Here is a 24,377-nt window from a genome sequence, read left to right on the forward strand (position 1 = left end):
CTGCTTACTAGTGTTTAAAACCCCAGATGCCACTCACCAAAGTGGGATGCAGAATGTTTTCCTAATAGACTTTCTTATGCCAATTGATTTGATGTCCCATGAAACCATGGTCCCCAAACCCCTGCCCCTGCTATGCTGGCCTTTGGAAAAAAAAAAAAAAAAAATGAAGCATTCGGTTTATTCAGGAAACTTGTTTGCTTTTGGTTTTGTCCAGTTATGCTGACCTCTTCTGAGTTTTGTGTTGTCTTTCCCTTCACCTAAAATAGTTCTTATCTACTATCTAATTAGTGAATACCCCTCTCCCACCCTCCCTCCCCAATCTCTAAACCATCAAAGAATATTTTCTTCTATGTTTAAACTATTTCTTGAGTTCTTATAATAGTGGTCTCATACAATATTTGTCCCTTTGCAATTTACTAATTTCGCTCAGCATAATGCTTTCCAGATTCCTCCATGTTATGAAATGTTTCATGGATTAATCATTGATCTTTATTGATGCGTAGTATTCCATTGTGTGAATATACCATAATTTATTGATCCATTCATGCATTGATGGGCACCTTGGTTGCTTCCATCTTTTTGCTATCGTAAACAGTGCTGCAGTGAACATGGGTCTGCATATATCTGTTCATGTAAAGGCTCTTATTTCTCTAGGATATATTCCAGGGAGTGGGATTGCTGGATCTTATGGTAGTTCTATTTCTAGTTTTTTAAATAAGTGCCAAAATGATTTCCAAAGTGGTTGTACCATTTTACATTCCTACTAGCCATGTATAAGTGTTCCAGTTTCTGCACAACCTCTCCAACATTTATTACTTCTTGTTTTTTTGGATTAATGCCAGCCTTGGTGGAGTGAGATGGAATCTCAGTGTAATTTTGATTTGCATTTCTCTAGTGGCTAATGATCATGAGCATCTCCTCATGTATCTGTTAGCTACCTGAATGTCTTCTTTAGTGAAATGCCTTTTCATATTCTTTGCCCATTTTTTGATTGGGTTGTTTGTCTTTTTGTTGTTGAGTTTTTGCAGTATCATGTAGATTTTAGAGATCAGGCACTGATCAGAAATGTCATAGCTAAAAACATTTTCCCAGTCTGTTGGTGATCTTTTTACTTTTTTGATGAAGTCTTCGGATGAGCACTGTTATTTGATTTTTAGGAGCTCCCAGTTATCTAGTTTCTCTTCTGGTGTTTGTGCATTGTTAGTAATGTTTCCTATACTCTTTATGCCATGTATTAGGGCTCTGAGCATTGTTGCTATTTTTTCTTCAAAAATCTTTATCGTTTTAGATTTTATATTTAGATCTTTGATCTATTTTGAGTCACTTTTTGTGCATGGTATGAGGTATTGGTCTTGTTTCACTTTTTTGCAGATGGATATCCAGTTATGCCAGCACCATTTGTTAAAAAGACTGTCTTTTCCCCATTTAACTGACTTTGGGCCTTTGTCAAATATTAGCTGTTCCTATCTGGATGGATTTAAGTCTAGATTCTCAATTCTGTCCCATTGGTCTATGTATCTGTTGTTGTACCAGTACCAGGCTATTTTGACTACTGTGGCAGTATAATATGTTCTAAAATTATGTACTGTGAGGCCTCCCACATTGTTCTTCTTTTTCAGTAATGCTTTACTTATCCAGGACCTCTTTCCCCTCCACATGAAGTTGGTGATTTTTTTCTCCAAGTCATTAAAAAAAGTCATTGGAATTTGGATTGGAATTGCATTATATCTATAGATCACTTTCAGTAGAATAGACATTTTTACAATATTGAGACTTCCTATCCATGAGCAAGGAATGTTTTCCCACTTATGGGCATCGTTACGCAGATGACGCAACCTTGCTCGCTGAAAGTGAAAAGGACTCGAAGCACTTACTAATGAAGATCAAAGACCACAGCCTTCAGTATGGATTGCACCTCAACATAAAGAAAACAAAAATCCTCACAACTGGACCAATGAGCAACATCATGATAAATGGAGAAAAGACTGAAGTTGTCACAGATTTCATTTGCTTGGATCCACAATCAACAGCCATGGAAGCAGCAGTCAAGAAATCAAAAGACGCATTGCATTGAGCAAATCTGCTGAAAATGACCTCTTTAAAGCGTTGAAGAGCAAAGATGTCACCTTGAAGACTAAGGTGCACCTGACCCAAGCCATGGTATTTCCCATCGCATCATATGCATGTCAAAGCTGGATGATGAATAAGGAAGACCGAAGAAGAATTGATGCTTTTGAATTGTGGTGTTGGCAAAGAATATTGAATATACCATGGACTACCAAAAGAATGAACAAACCTGTCTTAGAAGTACAACCAGAATGCTCCTTAGAAACAAGGATGGTGAGACTGCATCTTATATACTTTGGACATGTTGTCAGGAGGGATCAGTCCCTGGAGAAGAACATCATGCTTGGCAGAGTACAAGGTCAGTGGAAAAGACGAAGACCCTTAACAAGGTGGTTTGCCACAGTGGCTGCAACGAAGAGCTCAAGCATAACGATTGTAAGAGTAGTTCAGGACCGGGCAGTGTTTCGTTCTGTTGTACATAGGGTTGCTATGAGTTGGAACAGACTCGACGGCACCTAACAACAACAACAACAACAGGTCTCTTTTGGTTTCTTTCAATAGTGTCTGTAGTTCTCTTTGTTTATGCCTTTAACGTCTCTGGTTAGATTTATTCCAAAGTATTTTATCTTCCTGGGGGCTATCGTAAATGGTAGTGATTTGGTGATTTCCTCTTTGATGTTCCTTTTGTTAGTGTAGAGGAATCCAACTGATTTTTGTATGTTTATCTTGTATCCTGATGCTCTGCTGAACACTTCTATTAGTTTCAGTAGTTTTCTTGAAGATTCTTTAGGGTTTTCTGTGTATAAGATCATGTCATCTGCAAATAGGGATACTTCTTCTCTACCAGTCTAGGTGCCCTTTATTTTTTTATCTAGCCTAATTTCTGTGGCTAGGACCTCCAGCACAATGTTGAATAACAGTGGTGATAAAGGGCATCCCATTCTCATGGGGACTGCTTTCAGATTCTTTCTATTTAGGATGATGATTGCTGTTGCCTTGTATCCCACCCAGTGCGTCGAGTCGACTCCGACTCATAGAGACCCTATAGGACAGGGTAGAACTGCCCCATAGAGTTTCCAAGGAGTGCCTGGTGGATTCGAACTACCTACATATATGCCCTTTAATATGTTGAGGAATTTTCCTTCTATTCCTATTTTGCTGAGAGTTGTTATCATGAACGGGTGTTGGATGTTGTCCGTTGCCTTTTCTGCATCAGTTGATAAGATCATATGGTTCCTGTCTTTTGTTTTATTTATATGATGGATTACATTGATAGTTTTTCTAATGTTGAACCATCCCTGCATACCTGGTGTGAATCCCACTTGGTCATGGTGAATTATTTTTTTTTGACATGTTATTGAATTCTATTGGCTAGAATTTTGTTGAGAATTTTTGCATCTAAGTTCATGAGGGATATAGGTCTGTAACTTTCTTTTTTTTTGTGGTGTCTTTACCTGGTTTTTGTATCAGGGATATGCTGGCTTCATACAAAGTGTTTGGGAGTATTCTATCCTCTTTTATGCTTTGAAATACTTTTAGTATTAGTTGTGTTAACTCTTCTCTGAAAGTTTGGTAGAAGTCTTCAGTGAAGCTGTCCGGGCTAGGCCTTTTTTTTTTGTTGGGAGTTTTTTGATTACCTTTTCAATCGCTTCTTTGTTATGGGTCTATTTAGTTGTTCTACCTCTGTTTGTGTTAGTTTAGGTAGGTACTATGTTTCTAGAAATTCATCCATTTCTTCTGGGTTTTCAAATTTGTTAGAGTACAATTTTTCTTAGTCATCTGATATGATTCTTTTAATTTCATTTGGGTCTGTTGTGATATGGCCCATCTCATTTCTTATTCGGGTTATTTGCTTCCTCTCCTGTTTTTCTTTTGTCAGTTTGGCTAATGGCTTATCAATTTTATTAATTTTTTCACCAAAGAACCAGCTTTTGGTCTTGTTAACTCTTTCAATTGTTTTTCTGTTCTCTATTTCATTTAATTCTGCTCTAATTTTTATTATTTGCTTTCTTTTGGTGCCTGAGGTTTTCCTTTGTTGTTCTCTTTCTATTTGTTCAAGTTGTAGGTATAATTCTTTGATCATGGCCCTTCCTTCTTTTTTATATGTGCATTTATTGATATTAATTGACCTTTGAGCACTGTTTTTGCTGTGTCCCAAAGGATCTGATAGGAAGTGTTTTCTTTCTCATTGGAGTCTATGAATTTCTTTATTCCATCCTTAATGTCTTTTTTAACTCAGTCATTTTTGAGCAGGGTATTGTTCAGTTTCCAAGTGTTCAATTTCTTTTCCCTTCTTTGACTATTATTGATTTCTACTTTTATGACCTCATGTTTAGAGAATATGCTTTGTAATATTTCGATGTTTTAGATTCTGCTAAGGCTTGCTTTATGACCTAATATGTAGTCTATTCTAGAGAATGTTCCATGTACATTGGAAAAGAAAATATACTTGGCTGCCGTTGGGTGGAACGTTCTGTATATGTCTATGAGGGCAGGTTGGTTGATTATGGCATTTAGATCTTCAGTGTCTTTACTGATCTTCTTTCTGGATGTCCTGTCCTTCACCAAAAGTGGTGTGTTGATGTCTCCTACTATAATTGTGGTGCTGTCTATCTTACTTTTCAGTGCTGTTAGAGTTTTTTTATGTATCTCACAACCCTGTCATTGGGTGCATAAATATTTGATATGTTTATATCCTCCTGGCATATTGTCCCTTTAATCGTTATATAGTGTCCTTCTTCATCCTTTGTGGTGGAGTTAACTTTAAAGTCTATTTTGTTAGAAATTAATATTGCCACTCCTGCTCTTTTTTGATTGTTGTTTGCTTGATATAATTTTTTCCATCTTTTGGATGTTAGTTTGATTGTGTCTCTAAGTCTAAGGTGTGTCACTTGTAGGCGGCATATTGAAAGATCTTTTTTTGTTGTTGTTTTTTTATTTATTTTACCACTCTCTGTCTCTTTATTTGTGCATTTAGTTCATTTACATTCAGCATAATTATGGATAGGTACGAGTTTAGTGCTGTCATTTTGATGTCTTTTTTTCTGTGTGCTTGACAGTTTCATTTTCCCCAACTGATTTTTTCTGCTGAATAGTTTATCTTTATATATTGTCTTTTACTCTTATTCATTGTAGTTGATTTTGTTTCTGCTGAGTCTCTATTTTTTTCTTGTATTTTATTTTGATGAGTAGGATAGTCTCCTTTGTGGTTATCTTAATATTTATCCTTATTTTTCTAAGTTTAAACATAACTTTTACTTCTTTATATTGCCTTGTCTTCCTCTACATTTGAAAGATCTATGACTTCATTTCTTAGTCCCTCTTTATTGTTTTAATGTTGTCTTCTTTTACATAGTTACATCACTGCTTCCCTGTTTTGATTTTTTTTTTTTTTTTGGTACATTGATTAATTTTTGTGATTTCCCTATCTGGATTGACAGGTGATTGCTTTGCCTAGTGTCTAGTCTTGGGTTGATATCTGATACTGATTTTCTAACCAAAGAACTCCCTTTAGTATTTCTTGTAGTTTTGGTTTGGTTTTGACAAATTCCCTAAACTTCTGTTTACCTGGAGATGTCCTATTTTCGCCTTCATATTTGAGAGACAATTTTTCTAAATATATGACTGTTAGCTGGCAATTTTTTTCCTTCAGTGCTTTATATAAGTCATCCCACTGCCTTCTTGCCTGCATGGTTTCTTTTGAATAGCCCGAGCTTATTCTTATTGACTCTCCTTTGTAGGCGACTTTTCATTTATCCCTAGCCACACTTAAAATTCTCTCTTTTTGTATTTGGTTTTGGCAAGTTTGGTTACAATATGTCTTGGTGACTTTCTTTTAAGATCTACATTACGTGGAGTTTGAAGAACATCTTATATAGATATCCTTCTCATCTTTCTCAATATGAGGGAAGTTTTCTCCCAATAAATCTTCAACAATTCTCTCTATATTTTCTGTTATCCCTCCCTGCTCTGGTACTTCAATAACTCGTAAGTTATTTCTCTTGATAGAGTCCCACATGATTCTTAGGGTTTCTTCAGTTTTTAAATTTTTTTATCTGATTTTTCTTCAAATGTATTGGTGCCAAGCTCCTTATCTTCAAGGTCTCCAATTCTGCCTTCCACTTGCTCAATTCTGCTCCTCTGACTTTCTATTGAGTTGTCTAATTCTGTAATTTTATTGTTAAACTTCTGAATTTCTGATTGCTGTGTCTCTATGGATTCTTGCACCTTATTAAATTTTTCAGTTTGTTCTTGAGTCACCTTTTTAATTTCTTCAGCTGCTTTATCTGTGTGTTCTTTGGCTTGTTCTACGTATTGCCTGATCTCCTTCCCGATCTCATTCCTCATGTCTTTAAGGTTTCTGTATATTAATCTTTTGTATTCTGCATCTGGTAATTTTGAAGGCACTTTGATCCAGAAGATCCCTTGATTCTTTGTTTTGAGAGCTTGTTGAAGAGATCATGGTTTAGTTCTTTATGTGATTTGATATTGACTGTTTCTCTGTGCCATCTATGTTATTGTATTAATTTATTTTATGGTTGCTTACTATATCCTAGCTTCTTGCTTTGTTTTGTTTTGATATTTCTAAATAGGTTGCTTGAGTGAGCGAGTTTGATTATTTTTGCCTTTGAAGCTCTAACATCCTGTTGCCATATGGTTAGAGCTGTTACCAGGTGTATGAGTGTAGGAGTCTATTCTTTTTTCTTGTATGGATTCAGCTCAGGTGTCCAGGTAGTTGGCCATCAAGTGTGTGTTACAGGCTCTGTCCTACAGTCTTAGAGGGGAAGAGGTGATTGGTGTACGTACCAGTTTCTGGTTGCAGCAGGGGGTCACACTCTGAAAAGGCTGGGGGCTGACAACCATCCCCCAAGTGTTTGTGAGGAAAACATGTCCCTGTTGCCTAGAGAGCACAGGTTGGCAGGTTCTACAGATGGACATTGGGCACCCAATGCTTTTGGTTTTAAGGACTGGGCAGTACCAGTTATTCTTGGACCCCTGTCACAGGTGGCTGGGTGACCTAAGGGGGACCACCAGTCCTTAGGTCCCTGATGTGGGTAGGTGAGGACCTGTTTAATAGGCAAAATGGTGTCAAACATCAAACACCCACCTCTGTACCACACAACTGAAACAGTTGCAATCTGTCAACAAGGGCCTATTCTTCTGAAATAGTCCCCTACAGGTTCGTGCCAGGGGGAAAGCTATTCAAAGTCCATGGACCCGCTATGCCTGGACAGGAGCTGCTTCTGTCCTGAGCTCCCCAGCTTAGTGGAGCTGGCAGATTATCTTTTCCCCCAACTGTGAATTTATTCCTTCTCCGAGGCCAGGAGAATGGCTCATAACATGCAACAGAACCTATATCAGGCCCAGGGAAATTGACAACCGCTGGAGCTGGCTTGGGGGCTGGGGGTGCAGTAAAATATACGCAAGTATTTAGCTTTTGCCGAGAGCACCGTTCTTCTCTGGTTCCGGAGGTGTGAGTAGGCTGTGCAGCTGACAGTTTCTCCACGAGGAAACTGTGGCTGAACGCTACTATCAGCCTGCCATAGCTGCTCCTGGGAATGTTGCCCGGGAATCCCGATGATTAAGTTCTGGCAGCTCTACTCCGTTTCTGAACTGTCTCTCCCTTCCCTGCCACTCAGTCTGTTTCCTAACTTTGCCTTTGATGTTCAGGGCCACTGGCTTTTCATAAATGTAATCGTTTCACTTGTTTTTTCAGGTCTCTGTTGTCAGAGGGTTCACTGGAAGCATCTTACTACTCTGCCATCTTGGTCCCCTGCTCCCGAGCTTATTCTTATTGACTCTTCTTTGTAGGTGACTTTTCGTTTATCCCTAGCCACACTTAAAATTCTGTCCTTATATTTGGTTTTGGCAAGTTTGATTATAATATGTCTTGGTGACTTTCTTTTGAGATCTACCTTATGTGGAGTTCGATGAGCATCTTGGATAGATATCTTCTCATCTTTTATGATATCAGGGAAGTTTTCTGCCAACAAATTGTCAACAATTCTCTCTGCATTTTCTGTTATCCCTCCCTGTTCTGGTACTCCAATCACTCATAGGTTATTTCTCTTGATAAAGTTCCATATGATTCTTAGGGTTTCTTCATTTTATTTAATTCTTTTATCTGATTTGTCTTCAAATAAATTGGTGCCAAGCATTTTATCATTAATCTTACTGATTCTGCCTTCCTTTTCCTCAATTTTGTTCCTCTGACTTTTCTATTGAGTTGTCTAATTCTATAATTTTATTGTTAATCTTCTGAATTTCTGATTACTATCTCTCCATGGATTCTTGCAGCTTATTAAGTTTTTCATTATGTTCTTGAATAACTTTCTTATGTCTTCAACTGTTTTTATCTGTGTGTTCCTTGGCTTGTTCTGCATTTTGTCTGGTCTCGTTCCTGATGTCTTGAAGAGTTCTGTGTATTAGTCTTTGGATTCTACATCTGGTAATTCCAGGTTGACACCTTCAACCAGAAGTTTCCTTGGTTCTTTGCTCTGAGCTTGTTGAAGTGATCATGGTCTGCTTCTTTATGTGATCTGATATTGACTGTTGTCCCAAGCCATCCATAAGTTATTGTATTAATTTATTTTATGTTTGCTTACTGTATCCTAGCTTCTTGCTTTGTTTTGTTTTGATATGCCCAAATAGGCTGCTTGAGTGAGTTAGCTTGATTATTTTCATCTTTGAAGCTCTAATGTCCTGTCACCAGATGGCTAGAGCCGTTACCAGGCATGAGTTTAGGAGTCCATTCACTCTTCTTGTATAGATTCAACTCAGGTGTCCAGGCAGTTGGTTATCAAGTGTGTGGTACAGACTCTGTCCTACAGTCTTAGAGGGGCAGAGGTGATTGGTGTAGGCACAAGTATCTTGTTGCAGTAGGGCATCACACTCTGAACAAGGCAGGGGGCTGACAACCATCCCCTGAGAATCTGTGAGGAAAGTACGTTCCTGTTCCCTAGAGCACACAGGTGTGTGGGTTCTTCAGCTGGACCATGGGCATCTACTGCTTTTGGTTGTAAGGACTGAGAGGTACCAGTTTTCCTTGGACTTTTGTCCCAGGAGGCTAGGTGACATGGGTGGAGCCACTCGTCCTTGGGCCTCTGATGTGGGTAGTTGAGGACCGTGTTCGATAGGCAAAGTAGTGTCAAACATCAAACACCCACCTCTCCACTGTACAACTGAAACAGTTGCAGTCTGCGAACAAGTTGCTATTCTCCTGAAATGGGCCCACACAGGTCCATGCAGGGGTGAGATGTATTCAAAGTCTATGGACCATTTGTGCCTGGATAGGAGCTGCTTCTGTCCTGAGCTTCCCAGCTTAGTGGAGCTGGCAGATTATCTTTTCCCTCAATTGTGAATTTATTCCTTCTCTAAGGGCACTAGAGTGGCCCAGAGTGTACAACAGAACCTATCTCTGGCCCAGAGAAATCGACAGATGTTGAAGCTGGCTTGGGGCATGGGGATACAGTAAAATAAATGCATGTACTTAGCTTTTGCCGAGAGCACCATTCTTCTCTGGTTCCAGATCTGTAACTAGACCGCACAGCTCGCTGTCTCTCCTTGAGGAAACAGCATCCAGAATGTTACCACCAGGCCCACTGTGGTTACTCCAGGTATTATCCCTGAGGGTTCCTGCCAAACTAGGTCTGGCAACTCCTTTCTGCTTCTGAACCATCTCTCCCTCTCCCTGCTGCTCAGTCCTTTTTCTAACTTTGCCTTTGAGGTTTAGGGCTCCTAGCTTGTCATATATGTAATCATATCACTTGCTTTTTCAGGCCTTTTTTATAAGAGGGATCATCAAATGTGTCTGCCTACTTCACCATCTTGGCCCCACCTCTCTCTTTATATTATTGTAATAATTCCTTTTCATCATTTTTGAAGGTTAATTTTATGAGTCAACTTGGCTAGGCTGGGTGCCTAGTTGTTTGGCCAAACCCTAGTCTGTTTGTGATTATGAAGTAGTTACAAGTGATTAAATCAGATTACTATCTGTAGTGCAAGTAGGCCTAAACCCATCAATTGATGACCCTAAGAGTGAAAAGGGTTTCCCTTGGGTGTGTTATGTCTCCAGACTCTAAACAGACATTATGCCAGAATTCCTTTACTCTTCACTCTTCCAAGAGCCTGACCTATGGATTTGGGGATACAAACCTTCAGAATCTCTAATCTGTCACTTGGCCTATGGATTTTGGATTTGCCATTCTCCCATAATGGTGTGAGTCAATCCTTTGTAAGTAAATCAATTTCTCTCTCTTTATGTATGTATGTACGTATGTGTGTGTATATATATATATATGTCTCGGAAACCCTGGTGTCATAGTGGTTAAGTGCTATGGCTGCTAACCAAATGATCGTCAGTTCAAATCTGCCAGGCACTCCTTGGAAACTCTATGGGGCAGTTCTACTCTGTCCTATAGGGTCAATATGAGTCGGAATTCACTCGACAGCAACGGATTTTTTATATATATATATATGTCTCACTGATTTTGTTTCTTTAGAGAACACTGACTGAGACATCATTCTTGTATTCAAACATTTGTTTACTGAATGCCTGACCTGTACCAAGTAATGTACCACTCTGGGCCACTCTCTGACACTTTTTTTAAAATGCATCTTTAGGCAGTAGATTAACCTAAGTGCAAATTTGGGTAAGGTAACTGGGAATTCTATGTTCAGTTCCATTCTTTTCTTCTTCCTCTTGAGAGTGAAACATCAGTTATGGAGAACAGCAGTTCTTTTTCTCTAAGGCTTTAGATTTTTAAAAGCCTAACTCTTTTGGAAAGTATGCTCTATTACAGTGCTATCTCAAATTGGCTGTCTAAATCTGCTTAATTTTAGGGCTTAATTTTCAAGCCTATTGTGGTCTTATGCTAAGCACCATCCTCAATTATAAATAGTAAAAGTAAGATGTAGAATGTATAAAATTTAATATTTGTAATGATATATGAAATAAACATTAAATTTTTTATATCATTGAATTTAGCTAGTTATTTCATTGGAAATTCTATTAAAAGCATAGTTGATACTAAGATATTATTCAGTTATTTCTTACAAAAAAGGAAAGTGTTCCAAGCAGAAAGTTACTACTGACAATGTTTGAAAAAATACTTTTGTTATTAAAAAAAACCCGAAACCAAACCCATTGCCATCGAGTCGATTCCGACTCATAGTGACCCTATGAGTAGAACTACCCCATAGAGTTTCCAAGGAGCGCCTGACAGATTCAAACTGCTGACCTTTTGGTTAGCAGCCATAGCACTTAACCACTATGCCACCAGGGTTTCCAACTTTTGTTATAGACAATTTTAAATCAGATGTCCAGAAGTGTTTCAATTTTAATCTTATTCCCAAAAATATATTTACCTGGAAAAACTTGAACATCTGCACACTTGAAAATTTTTAAATAGCATCTTCTAATCTGATTAAAAATCTTCCAAATAAAGAGCTTAATTAGATTTTAAATTGGATTCTTAAAAAATAATAATTTGTTATATTTTTGAAATATTTTATGACATAATTGTGGTTTCTACTGCAGTATTTTTATGCAAATAATGTGTGCCTTCTGCATTTGTTTGCCAGCCTCGCCCTCACCCCACCCCACGAGTCACCCTTTCAAGTGTCACCATGCCAGTCCTCTTCCACATGTTGCTTTAAAAAAATTAGCATAGCACAATTACAAAAATACCTCATGGGGTGGGGGAATGGCTGGCAAAAAAAAAAAAATGCAGAAAACGCACATTATTTGTGTAAAAATACAGTGATAGTCTTTGGATGCATAAACAAAAAAGGGATTGTTTTTTAAAGTAAATTATGTATAGGATCTAATAGTCACCAAGAAAAAACACATGGTAATAGGCTTCAATATTCCTAAATCCTAGAGGCACAGGATATTGGCATAATATTTCAGAAATATGTGTTCAGTCTAGAAAATTGTTCTCTCTCTGGTAAGCTTCTACTCATATTTTTAGGGAAAGCACCAGTGTCAGACTGGAATCCCTTAGAAATATAGACAATTCCTATGTCATTTGTTTAGGACTCTGTCACTTACCATTATGTAATAGAATGCCATAAAGTATAAGATATTTGTTTACTTATCTGACGTCCCACTAGAGTGCAGACTTCTCAAGGACAAACCTCTTGTCTTATTTGTCTTTAGATTTCCATTACCTGGAGCCCTGGTGTTGCAGTGGTTAAGAGCTCTTCTGCTAACCAAGAGGTTGGCAGTTCAAATCCATCAGCAGTTCCCTTGAAACCCTGTCGGGGGCTCTACTCTGTGCTATAGGGTTGCTATGAGTTGGAAATGACTCAATGGCAAGGTTTTTGATTTTCTGGGTTCTTTTTGGTAAAGTACCTGGAAAAAATAATTCTTTGAACAGTGAATGGATAAATCCATGACTAATTTGTATAATTGAAGTAGTACATAACATTGCTGCACAACTTGTCCATAATAAGTCTCTTATTAGGGCAGATTTTTGTAATTGGGTGTGTCATGGATTAAATTGTGCTCTCCCAAAATACGTGTTAACTTGGCTAATCCATGATTCCCAGTTTTCTGTGATTGTCCACCATTTTGTGATCTGGTGTGATTTTCCTTTGTGTTGTAAATCCTACCTCTATGATGTTAATGAGGCAGGATTAGAGACAGTTACGTTAACGTGGCAGGACTCAATCTACAAGATTAGTATGTGTTTTTAGTCAGTATCTTTTGAGATGTAAAAAAGAAAATCGATTGATAGGGGGATCTCATACCACCAAGAAAGCAGCAGCGGGAGCAGAGTGCATCCTTTGGACCTGGGGTTCCTACGCTGAGAAGCTTCTTGTCCAGGGGAAGATTGATACAAGGACCTTTCCCCAGAGCCAACAAAGAGAAAAACCTTCCCCCGGAGGTGGCACCTTGAATTTGGACTTCTAGCCTCCTAGCCTGTGAGAGGATAAATTTCTCTTTGTTAAAGCCATCCACTTGTATTTCTGTTATAGTAAAAACCCACTGCCATCAAGTCGATTCCCACTCATAGTGACCCTATAGGACAGAGTAGAACTGCCCCATAGAATTCCCATATGGTGGATTCAAACTGCTGGCCTCTTGGTTAGCAGCCATAGCACTTAACCACTACACCACCAGGGTTTCTTCTGTTACAGCAGCACTACATAACTAAGACAGGGTTTTTTGTTTTTTTTTTTTTTTTCACCCACTGTAAACAATTGGAATCTTCACAGTGTTTGATATAGAGAACTGTAATCGCTGGGTAATATTTACCTGGTTTTAGTCTCAATCTAGACTTTGAGGCCAAACTGCTTAGGATCAAAGTTTATCATTCACTAACTATTATCTAGAAAACATAGCTTTACCTCTCTTACTTATCTTTAATTGAAAAATTCTTATAATAAGTCATATTTTGTAAGAATTTGTTGAAATTGAATGAATTTCCCCATGAAACATGCCTCCCTCTTACCTTGGCTCTTGAGACCTGCTTGGCCAAGGGATCTGCTTGGACCAATAGGCTAATAGCAAGCATGTTTCAAGAAGAGGCTTGAAAAGAGAATATGCATTGGACCTCTTTCTGCTCCTGGAAACATTGCAACTGCTCCCATGTGAATAAGCCTGAACCAACCTGCTGTACATATGACCAAATTGCCCCTGTCAACTCAGATGATAGCCTTTAGCGACTAACAACACCAACCAACATGCATGTGAGTGAGACCACCCTAGACCAATAAACTCTCATCTGATCCACCAGCTGACTGCAGCTGAGACCAACAGAGGCATCTCCCACCTGAGCCTGGCCCAAACTGCTGAATCACAGAAAAGTGAACTAATATGTAATTGTGTTTTTTAAGCCATTACTTGTGGGAGGTATTCTATAGAGCGAAAACTATACTCTATAACATAGTAGTATAGCAAATTTTATAGTACTTTATATAAAAAAAAAAAAAATTGCTGTCAAGTTGACAGCGTCCCCATGTGTGTTGGAGTAAAAGTGTACTCCATAACGTTTTCAGTGGGTGACTTTTAAGAAGTAATCACCAGGTCTTTCTTCTCAAGGTACCTCTGGTTGGACTCGAACCTCTAACCTTTTGGTTAGCAGCTGGGCACATTAATCATTTGTACTACCCAAGGACTCCATAATCCTTAACATAATGCCTGTAAACTGTAGCTAACTACTCAATCCATGTTAGCTATTGCTACTGGTATTTTTACATCTATCTAAATGACAATTCCTATGGCGTTTTTTTTTTTAACCAGAAATTTTAAAATGATGAAAAGGTTTTGCTGAGAATAATATGTTTTTCATTTTTAAATGATATTTAGTTATTTTTGTTGCTATATTATAGGTGCTGTGAAAGTCACTTGATGGATATGTGTGTCTGTGAATATTTATATACATAATTATATAAATGAACTTTTTTATCCATCCCCAGATAACCTTCGTCAATGAGATTTTTTAACCTGTATCGTTAAGATAATATTTTTGCTGCTCCATAGATTCTCTTCTATTCTCCTCAGCATTGTCTTATTAAAAAATAGATGCTCCTTTTAAAAATATTTTACTGTAGTCTCCACTAATTGACTCCTAATAGGGTCGCTATGAGTCAGAATCAACTCGATGGCACTGGGTTGGTTTTGGAATCCCCAGCAACACTAGAGTGCTTAATAATAGAAGTTCACTATTATAACTTCCCATTCCTTACTGAAATCTAAAATGCTTATTGTCAGCAACATAATCAGTATTGTATGATAGTACCTTGTCTTAATTTGACAGGCAGAGGGTGGTTTTCTTTAATTAGTACAAATTCAATTAGAGGCCAAAAGAAAAAAAATATTAATTGAATCATATCTTCATCAGTAATAAGTTTGTCAAGGTATATTGGGGCACATCCAAGCTCTCAACTCTAGGCAAGGTCAATGATATTTTTACACAGTAAGTTACAATTTAGTTGAATTAAAAAACATCAGGGGAATTTTTCTGTAACAAAGAGTGGTGTGAACATATATCAGGAAAAAAAAAATTCCTTGCACGAATTCTGAGATAAAAAATAAATCGGATTTGATCTGTTAGTTATTTTTGTTTTTTTAGTGTGTTAGCTATATTTTACTATAAACGCATTGATTTTTCAAAATATTTACATTTTAAACACATTGTATGTAACCACAGCCCTTCCAAACTTATTGGTAAAGTCGTACTGAAGAGAAATCTAACCATATATAATTAGGATATAATGCCTTTTTTCCACCACCTGTCTGTCAATTTGTTGTATTGTGGTGGCTTGCATGTTTCTATGATGCTGGAAGCTAAGCCACTGTTATTTCGAACACCAGCAAGGTCACCCATGGTGGACAGGTTTCAGCAGAGCTTCCAGACTAAGACAGGCTAGGAAGAAGGGCGTGCGATCAATTTCTGAAAAAAAAAAAAAAAAAAGGCCAGCGAAATCCTTATGAACATTGCCTGATATAGTTCTGAAAGATGAGCTCCCCAGGCTAGAAGGCACTCAAAAGATGACTGGGAAAGATGAGCTGCTTCCTCAACGTAGAGTCCACCTTAATGATGTGGATGGAGTCAAGCTTTTGGGACCTTCATTTGCTGATGTGGCATGACTCAAAATGAGAAGAAACAGCTGCAAACATCCATTAATATTTGGAACATGGAATGTAGGAAATATGAATCTCGGAAGATTAGAAGTCACCGAAAATGAAATGGAACACATAAACATCTTTATCCTAGGCATTAGTGAGCTGAAATGGACTGGTATTGACCATTTTGAGTAAGACAATGCTATGGTCTACTATGCCAGGAATTGACAAATTGAAGAGAAATGGCAGCACATTCATTGCCAAAAAAAAAAAAAAAATTCAAGATCTATCCTGAAGCACAATGCTGTCATTGATAGGATAATATCCACACACCTACAAGGAAAACCAGTTAATTATTCAAATTTAAGCACCAACCACTAATACCAAAGATGAGGAAATTGAAGATTTTTATCAACTTCTGCAGTCTGAAATTGATCAAACATGCAAGCATGATGCACCGATAATTGTTGGTGATTGGAATTTGAAAGTTGGAAACAAAGAAGAAGGATCTGTAGTTGTATACATATGGCCTTGGCGATAGAAACAATGCTAGAGATCATATGATAGAATTTTGCAAGATCATAGACTTATTCCTTGTAAATACCTTTTATCAACAACATAAATGGCAACTATACACGTGCACCTCACCAAACAGGAAACGCTGGAATCAAATAGATGACATTTGTGGGAAAAGATGATGGAAAAGCTCAATATTATCAGCTATAACAAGGCCAGGAGCCGACTTTGGAACAGACCATCACTTGCTCATATGTAAGTTCAAGTTGAAGCTGAAGAAAATTAAGACAAGTCCAAAACAATAAAAATATGATCTTGAGTGTTGTCTTAGTTATCTAGTGCTACTATAACAGAAATAACACAAGTGGATGGCTTTGACAAACAGAAATTTATTCTCTCACCATTTAAGATGCTGCAAGTCCTAATTCAGTATGCTAGCACCAGAGGAAGGCTTTCTCTCTCTGTTGACTCTAAAGGAAGTTCTTTGTCATGAATCCTCCCCTGGTCTAGGAGATTTTCAGCACAGGTACCCTGGGTCCGAAAGACACGCTCTGCTCCTGGGACTTCTTTCCTGGTGATATGAGGCCCCTCTCCTCTCTGGTTGCTTCTTTCTTTCATAAAGAGAATTTCAAAAGAGATTTACTGAAAATACGATCTCAGAGGTTGCATTGGGAGTTTGATGGAAACCAAAAACATGAAGCCCAGCTATCTGGAGTTTATTCATTGAAGCAGCTTGGGGCAGAGAGACATGTGCAATGAGCTTAGAAGCTTCTGGGACACCACAAATCAGGTCATGTAATTTGTCCTATTTAGAGTTTATAGACTCATCATTATACTGTTTTCAAAAATCAAAAAAAAAAAAAAAAAAGAAGAAAAGGAAAAGAAAAGAAATTGCTCAGTACTTCCAAAGCTGAATGTAGAATTTTATGTTACAGTGGTGAAACCTTATTACTGAAAGTTGCCTCCCTCTACAAACTTCCAAAAAGTACTAAATAAAGTGAGTTTGGGTTGATTATACTTTGACAGCTAGAACCAGGAGACATTATTTCACAGCTTCTTGAACCATTGCAGTATAGCTGAGCTCATGCTGTCCATGGTGAATTATTAGAAGTCACTCCGTGTGCTCAATTTCAAAGAAAAATGTTCATTTCACCCAACCTCAGTACCATTGCTTTTTTTGGTTTTTATAGTGTCTAACAGATTACGTCATGTGGAAATTTATATTGCTGCAAAACTGGCAGGGAAGTACTGAGAAAAGGGTAGATGAGGCAGTTTAAAGCAACTCTGAATGATGCAAAGCTCAATCAAAGGAGGGCACAGGGGGCCCCACTCATTTACTACCTTAGTCTGACCTGTTTAAAACTTGCTTCCATAGATCCCTGGGACAGTGGCAGAAAAAGAGAATAACAGAATTAGCTCCTCTGCACATCATTTATAGGTTATGGCTAATATTTACAGCTAAAATAATTGAAAGGCTTATATGTATTGTTTGAAAGAGGAATCACTGGGTTTATAAAAGAAGGATCAGCCATATTTCAGGAATGATGGCTGCTCGTTATGTACAGCTTCAATAATCTGTGATGACATTAGATATACTTTCCAAGTAGTCAAAATTCATTTATTCATTCAACTAATAAGATCCCTGGTGGTGTAAATGTTTAAGTGCTCAGCTGCCAACTGAAAGACCTGGAAATCTGCTTCCATTAAAGATTATAGCTAGGAAAATCCTATGGAGCATTTCTGCTCTGTTGCATGGGGTTCTTATAAGTCAAAAACAAGCCAACAGTACCCTACAGTAGGTGTGGAGTAGTTATTTTGTGCTAAGTACTGTGCAAAATCTAGAAGAGCCTGTAGTGAATAGAGCATGAATCTAATCCTCACACTGCTTATGGTTCAATATAAAGATGAAAGGAAGCAATAGTTCACACGCCAAATTAGATCAGTTGTCAGCACAGTATAGAGTGATGGCAATATACCATTCCTGGTCTGTATGCTTTAATAAAAAAGAAAAAGGATGAGGAGGAAGGATTAGGAGGAGGAAGAGAAGGAGAAAAAAAAAAAAAAGAAGGAAAAAAGACGTTTACTTGTAAGTTTAGGTAAGACTACCACTGATAATTTCCTGATCCTCAGCCTCTCTATGTATAAAGTGAAGAAAATCTTTTTTGGCACTGCTACCTCACCTGGTAATTTGGTAAAATATGTGAAATACTTAAACTCAAAATTTGCACACTTAATTTAGGTAGTATTATGATATTTTGCAAGTGAACAGGGCTATTTCTTAGTTCTTCATACCAATTAAGGATATTAGTAGAAGTGTCAAAATGCATGCCAGCTGCACAGGATGTGTTAATGCATATGTTTGCTGGAGAATTTATTATCCCCTTTTATAGAGACCGAGAGATAGTTTGTTCTTTCCCTGGTTCACAGTTTCAAAAGGGTCAGCTTCCATATTTTATAGCACCTAGGGGGAATGTTGGTGACACAGTGGCTAAGCCCTCAGCAGCTAACCGAAAGGTGGGCAGTTCAAATCCAACAGTGGCTCTGCAGGAGAAAGATGTGACAATCTGCTCCTATAAAGATTTACAGACTTGAAAACCCTATGGTACAGTTCTACCCTGTTCTACAGAGTCAGTATGAGTCAGAATCAACTCTATGGCAGTAGGTTTTTTAGGGGTAAAAGTGCACATGAGAACAAAATGAAGAACAATTTTTTTTTTTAAAGACTCTCTTCTTTTTTTTATTTTTCAAATTGTAAAAGGAAAGCAGATAATCTTTTATGCAATGCCATGGTTTAAATATATAAAATCATTTAGATGCTGGAAAATTTACTCAACATATTCATTTAGTCTTTTATTAATTCATTCATTAAATGAATATTTATTGCAAACCCACTGTGTTAGTAAATGAGCAAAATTGAAAATAAATTTAAGAAAATTTCTTGCTATGTAGGAGTTTGCAAACTAACCCAGTTTTGATGTCCACCAAGCAGGAATAAAGTGTTGCAAAGGAGCCCTGGTGGCGCGATGGCTAAGTGCTCTCTGCTAAGCAAAAACTCAGCAATTGGAACAAACCCACCAGCCACTCCGCCTGAGAAGAGAACTGGCGATCTGATCCGGTCAAGATTAAAAAGATTACAGCTTAGGAAATCCGATGGGACAGTTGTACTCTGTCCTATGTCACTATGAGTTGGAATCTACTTGACAGGACACAACAACAATAACAACATGGTATTGTGGTTAAGATCAAAGGCTTGGATGCAGACAGAAGGGGTTTGAATTATCCTAGATAGGCAATGTATTAGGGCATTATCTTAGGGAGGCTATTCCACCTCTATAAGATTCAGACTCTTCTAAATGTCAAGGGGGAGTAAAAATAATACATATATTAAAGGGTTGTTGTCAAAATTAAATTAGGTAATAGATGTAAAGTGCTCAACACAGAATTTGACATACAGTAAGTATTTTATAAATGGTAGTTATTATTTTTATATTATGTCAAGCACATATTTAATCTTTTTGTTCTTTATAAAAAGGGACAATCTATTTTAAAATGAAAAATAACATATGAAGATGAGGAAAGATTCAATGTAATGTGAAATATTAGACATACTTTATATAGTTTCAATTGTATTTTTCATTCAGCTGTGAGAGCATGAAAAAATTTTCAATTACATAACATTACTTTCTTTTGTTTCCTCTTCTATTAATAGCATAACATCTACTCCCCAGCGTTATATAAAAAGTCAATGACATAAGGTTTATAAAGCATTTTACATAATGAAGGGGACAAAAAGATCCTCTTAAGAAAACTGTCTTTGTTTGAAAAAATACTTAAATATTTTGAAGTAGGAGATGAGATATTGAGGACAGGCATCTAAGCCATACCTCCTTCCCCCAATTGTCTGCATGAGCAAATGAAAAGAAACGTTTCTATTTACTCCTGAGAAGGGAGAGAAATAAATAAATAATAAAATAGATAAAGGGAGGAGGGAAAGAACTAATGAATGGGAGGAACAAGATGTAAATACAGTAAAATATTTATATCATTAGATAATGATGATCCTACTTTTTTTGTTGTCATTGCTGTTAATAAAATTCTTAGTTTTCTCCACTTCCACCATGTTATTGATAAGCCAAAACCAAATCAGTTGCCATCGAATCAATTTTGACTCATGGTGACCCCACGTATGTCAGGAAGTACTGTGCTCATTGCTGATTTTTTGGAAGTAGATATCCAGGCCTTTCTTCTGTGACACCTCTGGATGGAATCAAACTGCGAACCTTTTGGTTAGCAGCAGAGCGTGTGCACTACCCAGGGTCTTTAGTGATAATAACTGTGCACAATTTTTGAGAACCTTCAATTAATATTTAGAGCTTTCAAAATACCATGCTTCTATGTTGTGATGCCATAAAGATGTAGAAAAAATAATGGAAAAAAGAAATTCAAAAAAATTGAAATGTATGGTTTGATTAGTATGTTCCATCAAGTCTAGTTTGCCTAATGACCTTGAAAAGGGACATTAAATCAATCAGTTATGATTTTGTATTTATGCTGTCAAATCAATAAGTTTTAGATCCTACCTACCTCCTCACCATTGGCTGGATTTAGTATTAACTCCAAAAAAATGCAAGTGTAGTCATATTTATGTATCCACTTTTTTTTGCCTAAAATATTTTTAGACAAACCCCAAACTCTTTTAACACATTTGATCTATTAGAACCAAGTTCACCCCCTTTGAATGAATGTAAGCCACTCACTCAAGCACATTCAGCGAGTGCCCTAAAACTTGTTACAGATGATGATACCAAAATTCAATCTGCAAGTCTTCAACCTAACTGTGAGATAAATCCTTTTCAGGACTGTTAATTCCTCAGTCTCTTTGCTCCTTTTTTGTTTGCTTGCTTTATTTTGCTGCTTTCTTTGGAACTCAGCCCTAGTTGTTTAACTTCAAATTTAGAATAATCCCTAAGACCACTCCCACTTCTGACATGAATTGCAAGTTTTAGGGTTCTCAAAACCTTATTCAGTCTTGATAATTATCTAGAAGGATTCACAGAACTCACCGAAAGTTGTTATGCAGACAGTTATGGTTTATTACAGTTTAAGTATTCAGATTCAAATCAGCTAAGATAATAAGTGCATAAGACAATGTCCAGAGAAGTACCAAATGCATGGCTTCTGTTGTCTTCTTCCTCTTGGAGTCACAGACAGTAGTGTTACTTTCCTAGTACTAATGTATGGCAGTATGAGTATGGTATTGCCAACCACAGAAGTTCACCTGAGCCTTAGTGTTCAGAGTTTTTGTTAGGGTTCCATCATGTAAATATGATTTATTGTTCAATTGACTGATCTCAGTCTATGTTCTCCAATCTGTCTTGAGGTCATCTGAGACCTTGTGACCCAAGGCCCCAGTGTAAATCACATTGTTGGTCCTTATGGTGTGGCCAGCCCTCACTCTAAAACTATGCAATTTGACCAGCGCCCATTCTAAACCATATTGTTAGACTGTTTGGAGACTCAAGGTCCCCAGGCAAACAAAGACAGTCCTATCAGGCATGATATTCCAAGGTTTTAAAAATTACCTTCCAGAAGATGAGGACAAAGACCAAACCTCATTTGGGGTAAACTTAAATTCTTTACTACACAGTATTTTATCACACATGCAATGAACTCTGACAATACTTCCACACAAATTCACAAGGACTTACTCAGAAATAGATGAACCAAGAAATGACAGATACTTAGATTCTCTGTACATATTAGTTTACTTTTGGAGTTGGGGATTTGAGAGTAGATAACAGGCAAAATGTTAGCATATGCAACACCAGTTACCAGATGCCGTTGAGTTGATTCTGACTCCTGGGGAAGCTTTGTGTGTTAGAGTAGAATTCTGCTCCATAGGGATTTGAATGGCTGATTTTTCATTCATACACACCTCTTTGTGGACTCAAACCACCACCTCTTGGTTAGCAGGCAAGCGTGTTTGCTTCACCCAGGGACTCTAGAATATGCACGGATTACAACAAATTTTTCCAGTTAGTTGCCTTATGTTCTCTTCTTTTTCCTAGTGTCATCCTCTATTGAACAAATGAGGTTTTAGATATCTTTTAACTCAGAATTTGGCAGACCAATCCCTCTGCAATAAGGAGAATTAAATAATACACAGAGAACATTGTAAAGCAATCATATCACTATGTGAACTGAAAAACAAATATCTGACCCATCTGTTAATTTTTCTTAAGAAAGGAACATGCTAAAGTGCACAGAACCAAGGATTTCCAACTGTTCAAAGTGAAATATCAAAAGATTTATTCTGTGAAAGATCAAAAGCTGGTTTTAAGAGCTGAAGAAGAGAGAGCTCTTGAATCATAGAAATAAATCAGTAATGCATAAATTTCAAAAATAGTATAAAGAGACAGTGTCAATCTACAGAAAACTTTGTGGGTAATAGTTTAAAATCCATATAGTTGTATATTTCAACTATATCAAGGTTGAATTCAATTTTGGGGAGACAATAAATCCTGAATTTTGATTGTATCAAAAGGAGAAGTTTGAAAATCACTCTTAGGAGTAGATTAATGTGCATTTATTTTTTAATTTGGCTTTTATTTTGAGATAATTATATGTGCACATGTAGTTGTAAGAAATAATACAGGGATATTCCTTGTATTCTTTGTGCAATTATCCTCAATGAGAATATATTGCAAAACTATAATACAATATCACAATCAGAATATTGATATTGAAACACTCTGCTAATCTTGTTCAGATTTCCCCAGTTTTACTTGTATTCTTTTGCATGTCTGTGTGCGTGTTTATTTCTCTGCAATTTTATCACAAACGTAGATTCATGAATGCACCACTACAGTCAACATACAGAACAATTCCATCACCACAGGCATCTCTCATGTTGTTACCCTTTTGTAACCACACAAACTTCCCTCCCAGTGTCCTTAATCCCTAGTAACCACTAATCTATTCTCCATTTCTACAGTATTGTCATTTGAAGAATGTTATATAAATGGAACTATACAGAAAATAAGCTTTTGATATTGGCTTTTTTTCACTTGGCTTAATTCTCTGGCAACTCATTCAAGTTGTTGCACTTTTTATTATTATATGATTCTTTTTATTGGCAAGTGGTATTCCATTCTAGAGATGCAATACAGTGTATTTAACCATTCAGCTATTGAAGGAATCTGCTTTTTTCCCTCTTATTGGCTATTACAAATAAAACTACTATAAGTACTTATGTGCAAGTTTTTGAATAAACATAATTTTCCATTTCTCTGGGGTAAATGAAGAAGAGTGCAATTGGTGGGTTGTAGGGCAATTGCGTATGTAGTTTTATAAGAAGCTGCAAAACTGTTTGCCAGAGTGGCTATACAATTTTACACTTCCACCAGCAATGTATGAAAGATACAATTTCTCTGCATCTTTACCAGTATTTTGGGGCTGTCAATTAAAAAAAGAAAAAAAAATGTATCCATTCTGGTACAATTGTAGTGATATCTCTTTGTGATTTTAATCTGCATTTTCGTCATGGCTTATAAAGGTGAACATATTTTCATGTGCTTATTTGCCATCTGTATATCTTCTTTAGCGAGGCATCTATCCATGTTTTTTGCCCACTTTCTAATTAGATTGTTTTTTTACTACTGAGTTTTGAGATTTCTTTATATAGTCTAGGGGCTAGTCCTTTCTGGATTATGGTTTGCAAATATTTTCTCCCAAATTTAACGTGCATTGTCATCCTGTTAACAGTGTCTTTTCAGATCAAAAGTTTTTTTTTATTTTTATGAGATCCAATTCATCATTTTTTCCTGTTACTGATTGTGTTTTTAGTATTATGTCTAAGAACTTTTTGTTTAGTCTTAGATCTTGAAGATTTTCCCCCATGCTTTTTTCTAAAAGTTTTATAGTTTTAGAGTCCCCAAGTGGTGCAAATGGTTTGCTCTTGGCTAATAACCATGTGTCTGTCAGTATGTCATACTGCGGTGGCTTGGGTGTTGCTATGATGCTGGAAGTTATGCCACTGGTATTTCAAATATCTGCTGGGTCACCCATGGTGGACAGGTTTCAGCAGAACTTCCAGACTAAGACAGACTAGGAAGAGGGACCTGGTGGTCTACTTCTGAAAAGAACTGGGCAATGAAAACCTTATGAATAGCAGTGAAGCATTGTCTGGTATAGTGCCAGAAGATGAACCCCTCAGGTTGGA

The sequence above is a fragment of the Loxodonta africana genome, chromosome 4 (assembly GCF_030014295.1).
Source record: "Loxodonta africana isolate mLoxAfr1 chromosome 4, mLoxAfr1.hap2, whole genome shotgun sequence".
Classification (NCBI taxonomy): Eukaryota; Metazoa; Chordata; class Mammalia; order Proboscidea; family Elephantidae; genus Loxodonta; species Loxodonta africana.